Below are 16154 nucleotides of genomic sequence, written 5' to 3'. Positions count from 1 at the left end.
ACGTTGCATCAGCCAAGAGTGGAAAAAAAAATGTTTTTAACATGCAAAGAAGCTGAGTGAGCCAGGGGCAGCTCTTCATCCAGAGCTCCATCTTTATGAGCCCACAGACACGATCCCACTGGAACATGTGGTTTTGATCTGCTCACGTGCAAGGCCGAGGCCAGTTAAAGCAGCAGTACACAATGATTATTCACTATACTGCAGCAATGAGAACCACATGCCAGTTTAAACCCAAATGCCCTGATCCTGGTCTCTGTTTTCAGTCATGTCCTGTCTCGCGGGAGCCTTGTTCCCAAGCCTGCAAACAATGGCTCTGTATTCATTCAACTTTTCAAACAGTTGTGACTACATAGCTTCTCCAAAACAGGTTTTATTGTAACACTGGATTATAATGGCCAATGAGTTAAATAGCTGTTAAGTGAAATAATTCTGTAATTGTCAACCAGAGACACAGCATGTTTCTTGAATAGCACCACACCCAAGGATTTCTCGGATTTAAAGATAATACTGAGTGACTTTCTAAACAATGAATCATCATTTTCATGCAGACAATGCAAATCTGGACACTCTACATCCTCCTTCCCATCTAACAACAAATATAATATTATCATGTGCCTTTTCTCAACTCCAGCCACAATAAATTTAAAAGAATGTATAAAACTAAAACATATTTAGGTTGGTATGTGCAAACAAAGCATTTAGTAAACCACAGGTTTTAATTTTTTATGGGAAATTATATTTATCGATAAGATAATGGGTATTACTCAAAATGATTGGCCGTCTCTGAGTTAATAACTTCATATCTTAGATTCCTTCTAATGTAAAAATTAACATCCGTTAAATACACCAATGTATATTCTGCAATCTGCATTCATGATATATCTTAAAAACATCACTTAAATTAGTTGTTTTTCAATCCATTTTATCTATGCATGCAAGATTTAGCACATTTTGATCTCTGAAACAGATCATTTCTATAAAAAAAGTAAAAATGCAAATCAGTGCATTTAAGCAGAATTGAAATTTGGGATAGGTATTAAGGATATATTTAAGTAATAAACTATTGGCGGAAAATATTGACAATACTGCAGGGCTGAAAATACACGAAGATGTTTTCTCAGTTTGCTAATAACAAAAGCTGATGGATATTCTATATCTTTAAAAGGCAACATATTAAATATACACAGCATATATATTGAATCCATATAAAAAAAAAAAAAAGTAAGCCGCATATGTTATATTAAATGAATAAAAGAAACCCAAGCTGCATGATATGGATGCATGTGACAGTAATCCATCACTTTGTAGTTAGAGGCACAGAGGCATACTATTGGTCAGATATTACAGTTGCCAAAATGTCACCCTGATCTTTCCTGTCTGATTTCTCCCCCTCAGTAACTGTCCAAGTTGGATGTACCTGTGAATTTTCCCCATTTGTCTCATTCTCTCAGCAGTCCTGTGTGAAAGTTGGCAGAGACAATATCCTCCTTGCAGCTCAGCTTTGTTTTTTCTTTACACTGTTTTCACTGGCCATGAGTAGACAATTAATAACAGCAAACTCTGCACTGACCTTCAAACCAGAGAAAAACCTTAATATTTCCCACTAAACAGCTGGCTAATCCCCTCTGGTGAGCCAGCAAACACCCTGAATCCACAGAAAGCCAAGAGTGGACACCCAGGCGGAGGTAGTGTTATAAATTTCTGCTGTGTAGTAGAAAGTGGCAGAACAGACAGGTCGTAACCCTGAACCAGTGACTGTGTGGGAAGACTGGTGATGCATACATCTTTATTTCTCTGTCTCTCTCATGCTGTTGCCTTGCATTCCAGTTTAGACCATGACAGGCATTCATTGCTCACTTGTGCCATTCAACACTCTTCTCCATTCACTTCTAAAGAGCAGGTGATAACCAAGAATACTTTCACTCTGTTGACAGTCTGCATGCCAGTGTGAGAAAAGAATATGGTGGTGACATGACACATTTTAGCCACCTAGAAAAGACATTATAGGTAATTGTGAGGCCTTCTATAGTATCCAATGAGGTCATCCAGTCACGCTACATGAAGATTATTCTTCTCACATAGCGGCTGAGGCTGTAGCTTGAGGGCTCAAGGCCATTTATGCCCTAGCTACATCAGCTCAGCCTTTTATAAAAACTTTTTCATTGTCCTGCGTGACCCCTCCCTGTTATTTCTGTCCATTCTCCCAAATGCCACCATAGATAATGCGTAATGCACGTCATCATTCTTCCCTCAGATTAGGCCGAGGGGAATATTGTGTTTGGGAGCCCTCTTAAATGTGCTGAGACCAAGCGAGGCTGAATGGGCTGCTGGGAGCAGGACTAAAGCAACAGGCCTGTGGTGTCTCTCCAGGGCGCCACTGGGAGAGTCCAAGCGTGGAAGCCATCACGGCTCTGGGCGCTGATGTGTTCTGACAGTGTTGTGGTAAATCTGCTCTGCTGTAAGAGGTACATAGGAAACACGGTGTGGTTCACACGGGGAGCTCCTTTTCCATCCACAGCTCGGCCTCAGTGGGGCATCATCCATGTGTGTGTGGCCGATTTCCGCATTTCAGGCACAGAAATCTCTTTTCTCAATTCACAACTAATAGTTTCCCACTCCCACTCTGGCTTTGCTGCTACAATTTGTCCTGCTCCCCCAGGGTGTTTTGAATTAACCCAATGGCTCATCAGACTCTGTGGCCCTTTGGACAAAACTGTAACAGAGCAAACCTCATGGAATTTGCAGTTTGCTGTGCTGAGGCCTAACACATGTTTTCTCAGGGCTTGTGTGTCGAGGTATGCCGCGTGGGAAACACTTGCATTCCACACCCACTTGTTGACCTCCCTGAACTCTCACTTTGCTGGCTCCTCACTGTTACCTTGGCCGTGGGGAGAGGATGTCCACCGACCTCACGGGGAGGATGAACATGTGCAGGGGGAATCACTCACTCAGCAAAAATAAACTGATGACACATTTTTGTGGGAGTTATCTGTTTTTATTAATTTATTCACATTGAACGGTGCCTGAGAACTTTGTAGATGCTAATCGAAATCAGGTCATCTGTGATCATTATTCATGATTAATGCAGAATTTTAATTTCTATAGAGATTCACCATCACATGCCCTGTTCTTGTAAATCAACTGTTTCTTGTGCTGCAAGTCTGAAACCTTTTAAAACACACTCACATTCTCCAGTTAACACAAAGCCTAAAGCAAACAAGAAAATGAACTTGAACAGCTGCTCACACAATGAGGAAAAGATCTTATCTGGTATTTCATCAGCACATAATGGTGTCTCCTACTGGTGCTTTACATATCTGAATTAAGGATGCAGTGCAAGTCAATGTAAAAAATGTTTTTAAGTGATTTGGAAGATAGGAAAAAATTGTCTATAATTATCATATTGGCTTACTTTAACCCTCTGAGAGAGAAGGCAACTTTTTATGGAGCATGCTTATTCATTTAGTTTCTCTGAACTTAGTATCAGTCTGCATCAGGTGTCAAAACATCCAGTGTTGGGCAAGCTACTTGGAAAATTGTAGTGAGCTAAGCTACCAGTTTACTCTGCCATGAAAGAAGCTTCTCTACACAGAAGCTACCACCCAGTCAAATGTAGCAAGCTAAATTACACAAACACCACAGAAGTAACTCATTACATGTGAAGCTCCTTTAAGTTGTGCCTTTGGGGAGAATACATTGGGGTAAATTATGCCAGTGATTATTGAAGTAAAACAGAACATTTTAACCTCATAAACTGTAATGCTATATAAAAGCAAGACAAATTCAATACAAAAATTACTCATTTAAGGTTTATTTAAATATCATCACCCTATTAAACTATTGAAATAAGTCATATTTTCTAGTTTTTGGGAAAACACAAAAAACTTAAATACACAATATATGGTACTTGTGAATCATTTCAGGCAAAAAGGCTTTGGCAATAGATGACCATTGACATACATGGAATGCTGTCTGTCATATGTAACATATAAGAGGCCACTTAAAAACTGAATAAAACTCGGTCTCCTTCAGAAAAATGTGACTGTGTGATCACATAATTCAATGCATAATCAAGCACACTAATGGCTACATAGTATTTTAAACTCCCTCATGGGTGTTTTTAGCCCATTTTTGGGGGTGCTGAAGCACCCCTAAATTGATTCCCAGCACCCCTACAATATTTTAAGGTGCTGAATTTTTCTTTTTTTCTTGTTTACTTAATGTCCATACTTAACATGCTAGAAAAATGTCAAAACCATATACCGTACATGACTGAAACACAATATTTTAACAACAAAATACAGCACCCCTTACCCATCTAGTCTCGAAAAATGGTTTGATTCACTCCGTCCCTCCTCCCTTTCCCTGACTCGGACTCTGGGCTCTTCCTGTACAGAGCAGTGTGCAGGCGCTGCCTTCTGGAGTTGGGTACAGTAGTGGTGGAAGTACCTGGTGTAAACCAGGACATTTGTTTACCTCTACCACTTAATACCAACACATTATTTATTATCATCACCAGTCCCAATTTTAGCTGCACTGAAACGTAGACCACTGTTTATGCTGTTAAGTGAGAGTTAGCTGATGTTTTTTCTGCCTAGAAAATGTTCCATGTGGTTCAGTCCACCTCTGTCCTCTGTTTGAACTGGACTGACAGAAACTGCTGTTGTGTCTGTGCATATGTTCAGAATAAAGACAAGGTAATACTGACTTTATCTGACTGGATAACTGACTGGATGACCATTAACTCCTAGTGTGTGTGTGTGTGTGTGTGTCTGTGTAGACAGGAACATACGTTTGGTTTTTGGGTTTTTTTTTTTTTCTAACAAAAAAAAAACAAAAGAGCCGGATTCAGGTAAGAGTGTAAGATTAACTCATCTAACTTCATTTTCCACAGCAACCAAATATTCTATTACAATGATGTTATAAGTTGAGTAAATGTACCAGTTTTTATCTCTTATCAGACATAAAACACATTGTTTGGTTATTTGCCTTTTGGTTAAAGCACAAAGAGAGAGAGGAGAGCAGAGAGACGCTTAACATATACAGTGGTCTACAATTTTTTATTTTTTTTTTTTTAGAAATTATCTGCCTCAGAGATTAAAAGTGCTAAATGTTATGTATTTTAATCAGATTAATTGAAAGCAAATGACAAAAGGGCTGGTTTGTTGATGTTTTGACAGTATATGATGTGTGTTCTTCCACGTATTTGTGGTTCTGTCCATTTATGCAACAGATTTATGAATGGTTCCACGGATAGAACCTGTAAAGTGAATGATTGTCATGTGCAGACAGGTTTTGAAGTAGATCTGGTAGATCAGACACTAATATTCCTCTGGAGTTAAACCCATTCTCGCGTATAGGTATAGGTATAGGTAGAGGAGCTGCTGTATCAAAATGGTGGACTGTCTTCCACCAGAAATTAGGGTTAGGGTATATTTCTTGTATGATTCCAATCCATTCCTCTTTTACTGTGGCTCAGCATTTAAATGACTTTTATCAGATTTGATGGTTTAGTAACAGAGTTTCTCATACCCACAAAATGTTACGCTTTTCTTTCACAAATGTGGGAACGATGGTCTGAAATTGCGTTAAATGTACTAAACAGTGAAATTTCTCTTGCCTGGCCAGGCAGCACTCTGGGTGCTCAGCACCCCTAAACCTCTGATCTTAGAATCCCTCCTGAACTCCATTCAACATATGTTGGCACATAAAAGAAAATAAACGCTCGAGTCATTTTACCCAGCATGAAACATTTGGACATTGGAATGGATATCACCTGCAGTGATAATAAAGATCTATTAACATAAAGGCTATTTTAGCCTGTTCTACCAAACTTCTGAGAAGCAGTAATTAATTTATTTTTAATACTTGTGAAAGCCATGAATGTTCAAGACCTGTTGGAGCCATGATTTAAAAAATCACTCCCCTCCAGAAGAACACCTTTATGTGATCGCATAATTCAATGCCTATGTCAAGCAAATTGTATACATTATGGGGGTCCACATTTTTTCAAAAAGGGCAATAAAAATGTCCTGTGAACATAAAGGCTCTAATTGATCGGTCTAGCTCTACTACTTAAAATCCCACTTGTCGATGCTGCAGCCCTGTATGTCTTCTGTTTATAAGTGCATGGCATGATGGGTTTTGGTCTGAAATTAAGAATGTCATATAGTTTTAGTGATAAAATGTAAGCGTACAATATACATTAATTTATTATCTGAACCCGCTTTATCCTCACCAGGGTCACATGGGTCGCTGGAGCCTATCCCAGCTACCTATGGGTGAAGGCGGGGTACACCCTGGACATGTCATCATATCATTGCAGGGCTGACATATAGAGACAAATAACCAATCACACTCACATTCACACCTATGGACAGTTTAGATTAACCCATTAACCTTTCAGTGCATATGTTTGGATCGTGGGAGGAAGCCGGAGTACTGGGAGAGAACCCACACAGACACGGGGAGAACACGCAAACTCCACACATCGAATGGTGCTGGAATTGAACCCAGGACCTTCTTGCTGTGACGCACAAGTGCTATCCACTGCACCGCCGTTCAACATACAATTACTATAAAATAATCTGTTGAAAATGATCCTAAATGGTGACCTGTGACACTGGCACAACTTAACCCAGGCCCTTTAGCACAAATCACCCTAGCCCCACCATTTTGAAAAACTAGCATGATCCAGCAGTTTAGAGCTAACATCATACTAATGGTATAGACTCATTGTGTAGCCTAATAAAGCATTAAAACAAATGTGAAATGTTTTTAAACTGGTCTATAATTGTTCAGACACAAGAATCAAAAAACCTTGATCATAGAAATTTTACTTTAAAAGGCAAAAAACAGTTTTTTGAGCTAAAATGTGCTTACCTCTCATGCCATGTGTCTCTCTTCTTTGTAGGATGAGTAAAATGGATGGCTCTTGATCACATGACCAATTTCTATTTTATGGTTTTCTACAAACAAGGGGTTTCACTACTTCCCCCCTGGCACAAATCACCCCACTCTCCCCTATTACCTACAAACTGCTCCTAATCAAGTCATAATAATTTTATAATAGTGACCAAATACTACTGACAGATTTTTGGGTAAACTAAATAGAGTAGTCTGACATGTCACTGTTTCAAAAACAGGGTGTTTTTCTGGACTACTTTAACAAAATGCAAAAACTGAGAGTATACCCACTTCTCCTGGGACCACTACACCACTGACAAACTGGTTCCTTTGGTGCTTGTGTCACAGCCATTAACCACAGAAACAGAGGGGAACTGACTCTAATACTCTTTACTGTGGGTTTGTTGTGCATTATATAACTGAATTTTTCTAGACTACAAACTGCTTCTCCACTGTATATAAAAATAGCTTCTGTCGTCATTACCACACTACTTGATCAATAAAAGAGTTTAGCTACTAAAATGTCACTTGATTCAGGAAATAGTGACGTTACCGCCAAGCTACTGAGAATTGTAGTTACTAGCTTCGCTACAAGTAGCGATGCTACTGCCCAACACTGCAAACATAATCTGATTCAGGAGAACCTCTAGTACCAACTAATTTATTGTCACAGTTTTACATTTGCATTGACTGAGAATGGATGCATTGGCCAGAAATTAAGAGAAACACAGACAGAACCTTTAGAAAGTTAATTTCTTCTTATGTATAAATTCAAAGGGCATATAGACTGCCAAATGATTTTTTCAGCGTACATTTAACTGCTGTCCAACCACCCACAAACCACAGACACACATATACAACATACTTTGTGTCCAAAACGCAACAAAATTTCAAATTTTTACCTTTTTTAAAATAGTTATTTCTAAGGATGGAGATAAAACACTTTCCCAAAGACAGATCACAAAATGGGTGACCATAAAACTCCATGGAGCCAACAAGTACAATAAAATTACAATTATTACAAATTACAAAAATTACACCTTCGATTTCTGAAATATATTCTCAGAGTAAAAATGGCAAGCTGTAACAATATGGTGTATTGGAGAATTGGGCAGATTACCCATTGGCATAGCTGTTAAAAAAAGAATGATTGGATACTGAGGGAGACTTGTGTAGGGCAGACTGCAAATTCACTGAACTAAATAAATGTACAAGTACTTACTCTATTTGTATAACACAGGTGAATACATCTCCCCATAGCTTCAACAGGTAAAGGACATACTGGACAATTGTGGCCTGTTGTACATCTGGACCACACAGCTATTCAATAATGTCATTTGGCTTAAACAAACTATGATACAGGTCCTCAAAGACCAGCATGTACAGAAATGGTGGAGTGAAATCAGGACGATGACTTCATGTGGTGTTTATGTTGAAGTTAAATTGGGATATAAACTTGAAAATTATCTGTGATGTGAAAACCTTGGTTACAGGCAAGCAGTTTGTAACTTTAGAACAAACAACACAAGGATCCCTAGTCACTGGACAGTACAAAGGTTTGGAAAGAAGTTTAGAGTCTGTCATTTGTGTTGTAATGGTTGTGTGGGAGACAAATTCCATGTTTTATTTAAATGTACTAGTGTACAGGTTGTTGAATTTAGGCTATAGTATTTGCCAAAATACTACTCACAGCATCCATCAATGTATAAATTTGTAATGCTTCTTCAGTCTGAACAACCACAAACAATCCATGAAAAGAGTTTTACCTCTTTTTCAATTAATTTTGTTATTATTGAATGTATATTATTTTCTCTGTTATGACATAATGTTTGTCCTCCATACCATGTATTTGGTGATGAGCAAAATAAAATTAAATAAAAAATTAAATAAAAATACATTTGATGTCATTTGGTCATGTGACACAAAAACTTCTGGTTTGAAGTAAAATAACTACTTTAGTCCAAATGTTACTTTCAACTTTCCCCAAAGAGTGTATTATTTACTTTGAAGTAAACTTGAAAACTAATAGACAGTGGTTGCACTTTTTCAGCATATAACCTCTCTGTTAAAAGACACATAGCTATGTGTTGACTCACCTCTGGCCATGAGAGTATCTTTTACAAGCAGAGGTCAAGTCCGTTTTGAATGTTAGGGTCACGATAGCATGTAAATTTCATTGTGTTCCACCTTGGTCACATTTGGTTTCTGTCATAAATAGCCTATAAAATATTAGTTCTGATGAAAAACAAAATCTGCAGGTTTCCAAATCATTTTTAGGTACAAAAAGATGTGAAATATTACTAAATATTGCTGTATGTTTGTCACTGTGATTCAGTGTTCATTGAATCACCGTCATTCACTGTCAGTAGATTTTAATCTTGGCAGGTATATCATACTGCATATTATAGAAGTATTCCAGTGGTTTAATATCACATTTCTATTAAAGTTTGAGATTTGTGAAGGATTAAACACCAAAAAGCTAAAAGAAAAAAAAAAGGAAAAAGAAAAGAACAACTGTAGATCCCTCAATAATCTTATAATATCATGTTATCTCATCTAACTCTGAACAGCTGTGTAGGAGTAGGAAGACAGTAAAGATAAATGTCAAAGAACACCAGCTAATAAAATTCTAATCCAGTCCCCAATAGTTATTATAGACAGTTATAGTTATTATGAACAGAAACAAATGAAAAAGTATTTTGTTTACCTGCTTTCCTCTTCAACTTGTTTGATTGTTACATAATGTTTTCACAGTAGCTCAGGGTTGGCTGTGTCTTGTTCTTCTATATAGCATCAACAGCATAATTAACAAAAGACTGGAAACTTGTTTTTAACGTGCAAGAGACAAAAAAAGACCTTTTCCTGTAAACACACCAACTGTATGTTAATTACCAGGAGTGGCCAGATCAGACAGGTAATAACAATAAATCTGAGCTGAAGGTGCTTTGGAGTGATTACATTTACTGCTGAGATGTGCTTTTCAAAATAAATACATTTGAGAACTCCAGAGAAATATTTCACTGCATTGTCTTCATGAACAAAACTCTTAAAATATATGCCCTAAATCCGCTCCTGACCACAATCAAGGGTATTAACATTATCCAGGTGCCTCTTCATGCTGTCTTTTGTCTGGATTTATTTTAGAGTTTGTGTCCATTTTAGCGCTTTGCTTTTTAAGGAGGCTTAATCTTGTTTCAGAACATTTTCTTGACAGGAGCAGTTTAACTGTGTTTTCTTCTAGCCTCTAAGGCGTGTGGCAGATGCCCTCTTTTCTTCTGAGGGGCCTCATATTCAAATCACAGCAGCTGGGAAGTGCATTGGTAAGAAGAAAAAGAATGGGCAGAGACGGGGGAGTTTTCAAAGATGTAATGAAGAGGGGGTGTGCATTTGTTGAGCCAGTGTATAATCTGGCACACTTCTATAACACTGAAACCCTGAGGTTCCCTGTTTTTGATCCACACAAACAGTGTGAGGTGTGCGGGCTGGGGCTTTCAGGCCTTTTACTCTGAGTGGGCGGGGGTGGCATGTGGCTGGAGAGACAGCAGGTTGTCTGCCCACAGGCAGTGATGCTGCAGCAGGGGCCGTCGTAGGGAAGCACACATGTCACTCTCTGAGCCTGACATTATTTTCTTTGTTAGTCTCCATGTGGATAATGTATTCTGCATTCATTCATTGCCAAGATGTGATTTTCTACAGTATGTTTCCACATATGCTGACCCTGGCGTTTCACACCGGCTTGCTTCATTAACGTCATCAGGAGACTATTGACTATAGACTAGTACACCAAAATTGGGTGGCTGTGAACATTACCTTGGAAGAAATAGTTATTTTTTCAAGATTTTAAACTTTACTATATTTTTGGCAGCAGACATATGGGTATGACAAAGATCCTTGGAATGAAACCTGGAACGGAAAGACTAGTGCGCATCCAAGTATCAGCTTCCAAATAATTTTTTTGTAGCCTGCCTTGTTATCTGCAGCAACATCAATTTATAAAATTACACTGCAGTCACATATTTTAGTGTACTTTATTCCATGGCTTCTGTCATGGTTTGGGATAGGCTTCTAAGCAACGTTTACAGAAGAATTTTATGATGCAGAAAACTGAGATCATTTAGACAGTTTGCATTATAATATGGAATGTTCTTTCCTCCAAAACTCAATGCCAGGTCCATAATGATCCCTTTTCTGGAACTTCACTGTAAACAATTTCCCTTAATTTCTCTATAGGACAGTTGCCAACTTTCTGTATTTTTAATTAAATTACTATACTACTATATAATAAATCAAAATTACGCATGAAGTGTCAGTGTTAACGGCTTTAATTATATTTTATATATCAAAGTCAAAGTCAGCTTTCTTTTCAGTTTTGCCATATATACATAGCATACAGAAAACTGAAAGTACAAAACTCTAAATTTTACAAAACTCAAAGTTTTCTAAAGGATTTCTGACATCAGTAGCAGTTACAGTACAAATGTCAGCATATCAACACTACCAGAGTTAACACAAGGCTGGGGGGGGATCATGACGTAGGTACAGCAAAAGAAAAATATGTAGGTTTTCGAATTGCAAAGATGCCAACATAAAGCACCGACCACTCCCACCAAATTTAGTTATTAAAGGCGTCTGTAGTGTCATGACCTTTCATGCTTGGGGTCGGAGCCTTCAGCGAGGGGTAATAGATGAGCTAATGTTAATGACGAGCTAACTGGCACACTGATAAACTTCAACAAACATTTGTACAAGAAACCAAGTAATTTTATGGATTTGTTAGTGTAACTTATTGACCACAGCCACACTCAAACCTTATGTCAGGAAAAAATACAGTTCATTAAGTTAAACAGAAGCTCAGAAAGTCATATTCTATAAATGAGTGAGCTATGAATCACAGGATGACACAACAGACCTCATGGCTCTCTAGTCTCTTTAACCCATAAGGACCCTGTGTGACTTCTATGGCAGTTCTCAAATGAATTTTTCCATCTATTTAACCTTTCCTGAGTGATTTATCACCATTTATTGTAATATTATTCTCTGAATTTAGCATTTCTTCCAGTGAAAATCATCTATTTCCCTATGTGTAATTGACTGATCATGAAGATGTTCCTAAAAGCTCAGAGCAAAGTTAATGGTTATTGAATCACAACAGAAAAAAATGAAGAAAAGGTGACTTTTTCAGTAAAATATAGCATTAACTGGACATAAACCAAGTGTCTCCATCCACTGTCATTGATCCAACTCCATGGGTTTTACTGGTGAATCAATGTTGTAGAGAGATGACGGTGTTTCCACGTTCCTTATGGACCCTCTGAATATCCAAATGGGTCATATCCGATGACCATGAAAAGATGAAAAACTGTATTTTACATGTATTTACATGTATTGATAGGATTAGTAGATCAACAGTTTAAATCCATAAATGGGCTTGGTCAATGGTGGACGCTTGGGTCTTTATGGGTTAAAATCTTATTAATAGAGCATGAATGTAAAGAAAGACAAACAGAACACTTATTATAGGGTCTATTTTAACAGAAAAGAACTGACCTATATAATCCTGATAGAATGCAAGATGATGGAAGCCAGGATCAAGTGGTTGTTACGGTATAACAACTTAGGAGACATTTGCTTCACTTTGGTGCTGGGTACTTCCATAGATCATCTCCAAAAGTAAATCCAGTAAATTACAGTGAGAATCATAGGCATAGTTTGCTTTGCAAGATAGTATGCTACTACCAGACAAAGTAAGTAGCCATCTATCCACTAACACTTGGAGTCGTGACTCTTGTGGCTGTGAGCTATCACTATGTAGCACAGTTGTATCCATAACATACCATTTATGTGTAATATTACTGAGTGACAAAAAATGGCTTCAAATACATGTATAAAATTCCTCTATTATTTTCTTCTGTTCTCCAGAAAAGGACCCCATACATTCTAATTGTGACTATGTTTATGTCAGCCTCTGATAATCAGCTTCCTTCCTGATCGGAAACTAACAAATGCTGTCTAATGGTGCCTCCATAATTTTCATGCCTGATGCCCCTGACAAAGTGCATTACACTTTCTTTCCTCAGATTTGCAATTTTACCCCTACTAAAAGCTAATTATCATACTTTAGATAGTAATTGTATCATTGTAGTTTGCACTTTACACCTTCAAAGTAACAACTGCAGTTTTTCATAGAAGACCTGACATTAGCACCTGTCCTACCACAGATCTTTTTGACTCTGGACTGAATTTTTAATTTCTCTGGGGTATGAATAAGATATAATGATTGCCCCATTATGTGTGTTTCCACAAACTGATTTAATAAACATGTACCTTTAGAGTAAGGAGTGAGATTAATGAATACCCCATGGTAAACAGGGTGATATCTTCAGTTGTACCTGCAAGCTCTGTAGCTCTGGAGGGCAAATGGTCAGACGTAATACCTGACCTTTAACCCCTACTGCTACATCTACCTGCTCTTGTCTCCTTTCTAGGTGAGGTGCCATTAATCTCGAACAAGCCTAATTAATTTGCAAAGAAACACAGAGTAAAAGTCAACCTGTTAAACTAGAAGTGATGTGTGTGCAAAGCTATAGATGAGCTTGTTTATTTGCATACAGAGTGGGAAGTGACCACGTGAGAGACATCTGGAGATGGATCCTAACAACATGTGTACAGGTTGTAGTTATAGCTGGAGACTTATGTTTGTATATCTCAGGGTGGATGTTAATCCATGGTCTGGACAAGGTCATAAGTTATGAATCATTTACTTCATACAAGCTCGCACCATTTTTCCCCTGCTCACATTAACTGTACTGCAATCTGAGAAATTTAATAAATACTTTTATAGAATACTTGATGCTAAATCAATTCAGTGATTCAGATTTTTTAATATAAGTATTTATTACTTTGACTTTGATGATCAGTATACCAGTTATTGCTGAAATACAAAAAAAAACCCCAGCATTTTTATTGTCAATTTTGGTTCTTTTTGCTCAAGAACATTGTTTTGTGAATGGGTCTTTAAAAATCTATCAAGGGTAAAACTCTAAAATATTCCCACAGTTCTAAACTGTAAATCTACAGCAACATCTCAACTCCATCCAACCTCTTTAGGGGTAAAAGAGACTCAGAGTGTGTTTCAAACAACAGCAAAATGCCTGTGATATTCCAAACAATTGTATTATAATTTGGGCATCTGTAAATTTTAGTCAAATTAGTGAAAATCTCTTTTTATACAGTCTCAGTTGGTCTTCGAGTTGAGCTCAGAGTAAAATTCACATCACAAAGAATATCATTTACATGCCGCTTACGTCTCTAACTGTCACAGAGTTGAGCAGTTCCTCTTTTAAGATAAATAAGTCATAATACTCTCACGGAACTGTTAAACTTTGTTCTGGCAGTAACATGGAAATTCCACCTAGAAGGAAGGTACAGCTGTCCCTTTATTGTGCAGTCTGCTTCGTTGTTACTCATAGATCTGTGATGCTCATGGGCTCTTGTATGCACTGAGTCTCTCCCCAAAGGTCTCAGTCAACCCTACAGGGTCAGGAGATGGGACGCAGAGAACGCTGAAACTGGATGCACTTGTCACTGTGCATTCTGCTCACAGAGATGGCTCAGGGTAATAGAAGGATGGTTTCACACTCAGTTGTAACCATGAATACAGCTGGGTAGCTACACTTTTCAGTTTTTTATGGGACTGAAGCTCATAGTAATGTATTTGCACTGTAAATTTATAAGTATGAAATGCATTGGACACATTGTGGAAATCTTATAATAAAACACAAAATAAAAATACCAAAATGTTTGAAGATATTTAACCCCACTATTTAATTGTCCTAGAACTTGTCAGGTCATATGATATGCAATGCTTGCTGTGTAACTCTTGATGCCACATCTGTACTGAATCAATGGGCCATTTCACATAAAAAATATATATATATATATATATATATATATATATATTTCCTCACTTACTTCTATTGAGGCTGAACCATGCTGATTTGCAGTTTTATTTCTCAAGGATTTAAGGTATTTATTTTGACAGGTCCCCCGATGAGTGGTCCCCACGGGTGACGTTAAGGAGACGGAGCTCTATATGATTCAAGGGACTGAAGCTGGACTCAAATGCTGGAAAACATCAGGGATCATAGATATTTATTGCATGAGAGTGAGCTGTTTTTAAGCCATTTTTAAAGGAGCTAATATTTTAAACAGTGCTCCTGGAAGTCATCCTGTATTGGGGTTGATTTTACAGAGCAATAAAAACAGCAATTGTGCAGGGAGGTGTAGTTTAGCACAGTCCAGTATTCCCAGTTGTCCAGCCCATGCATATGCTATCCTCTCCAAGGCTCAGGTGGTTGTTGTTTTGATGAGACACAGACAAAGAAAGACTTTCAAGGCAGTCATTGTTGTCTTTACAGATATGATGCAAGTTTACCACCTTGTGGTAGGATGGGAAATTACAATGGTGATTATGACCAAAACGATGAGAATGTCCTTAATAAATATTGCCCTTTTTAACCATCTCAGTGTATTTGTTTCTCAATGAACAGACAAAGGAGCATTCACGTTTCCATGAATCATCAATGATTTCCTCTTCATCCCCATGTTTTACTGATTCATATTTCTCTAAAATAAGCCTATTTGTTATACATGGCTTAAAAGATATATTAGATTCATAGTTTTTGTTATCACTTAAACAAACATACAAGGTATATAATTAAAAAAAAAACAAAAAAACATTAAATATTATTTTTATATAGCTTTTTATTGATGTATGCATGGGACAGCATTCTATCCCCTGGGTATTCAATTTCCACTGGAGCTATCAACCATGAAGTGATAAACTGCCTTTAATCAGACAATGGATTTTTTCTTCTTCTTCTTCTTCTTCTTCTTCTTTTTTTTTTTTTTTTTTTTTAACACTTTTTCACTTTTAGCACTTTTTTCTTAATATTTTTATAGCCCCTGGGCTCTGCTAATATGAAATATGAAAGTATTTTCCCCTTTCAGTCAAGAAGGCAAGGACATATTTGACCATTTTATTACTGATATTTTATAGCAGAAGTTTTCTTTTCAGTGATTCTTTAAAATGATCATTAATCTGTTGCAAACATCTATCTATCTATCTATCTATCTATCTATCTATCTATCTATCTATCTATCTATCTATCTATCTATCTATCTATCTATCTATCTATCTATCTATCTATCTATCTATCTATCTATCTATCTATCTATCTATCTATCTA

Source organism: Sphaeramia orbicularis, chromosome 13, assembly GCF_902148855.1.
Source record: "Sphaeramia orbicularis chromosome 13, fSphaOr1.1, whole genome shotgun sequence".
In the NCBI taxonomy this organism is placed as follows: domain Eukaryota; kingdom Metazoa; phylum Chordata; class Actinopteri; order Kurtiformes; family Apogonidae; genus Sphaeramia; species Sphaeramia orbicularis.
Note: the sequence above shows the minus strand (reverse complement) of the source record.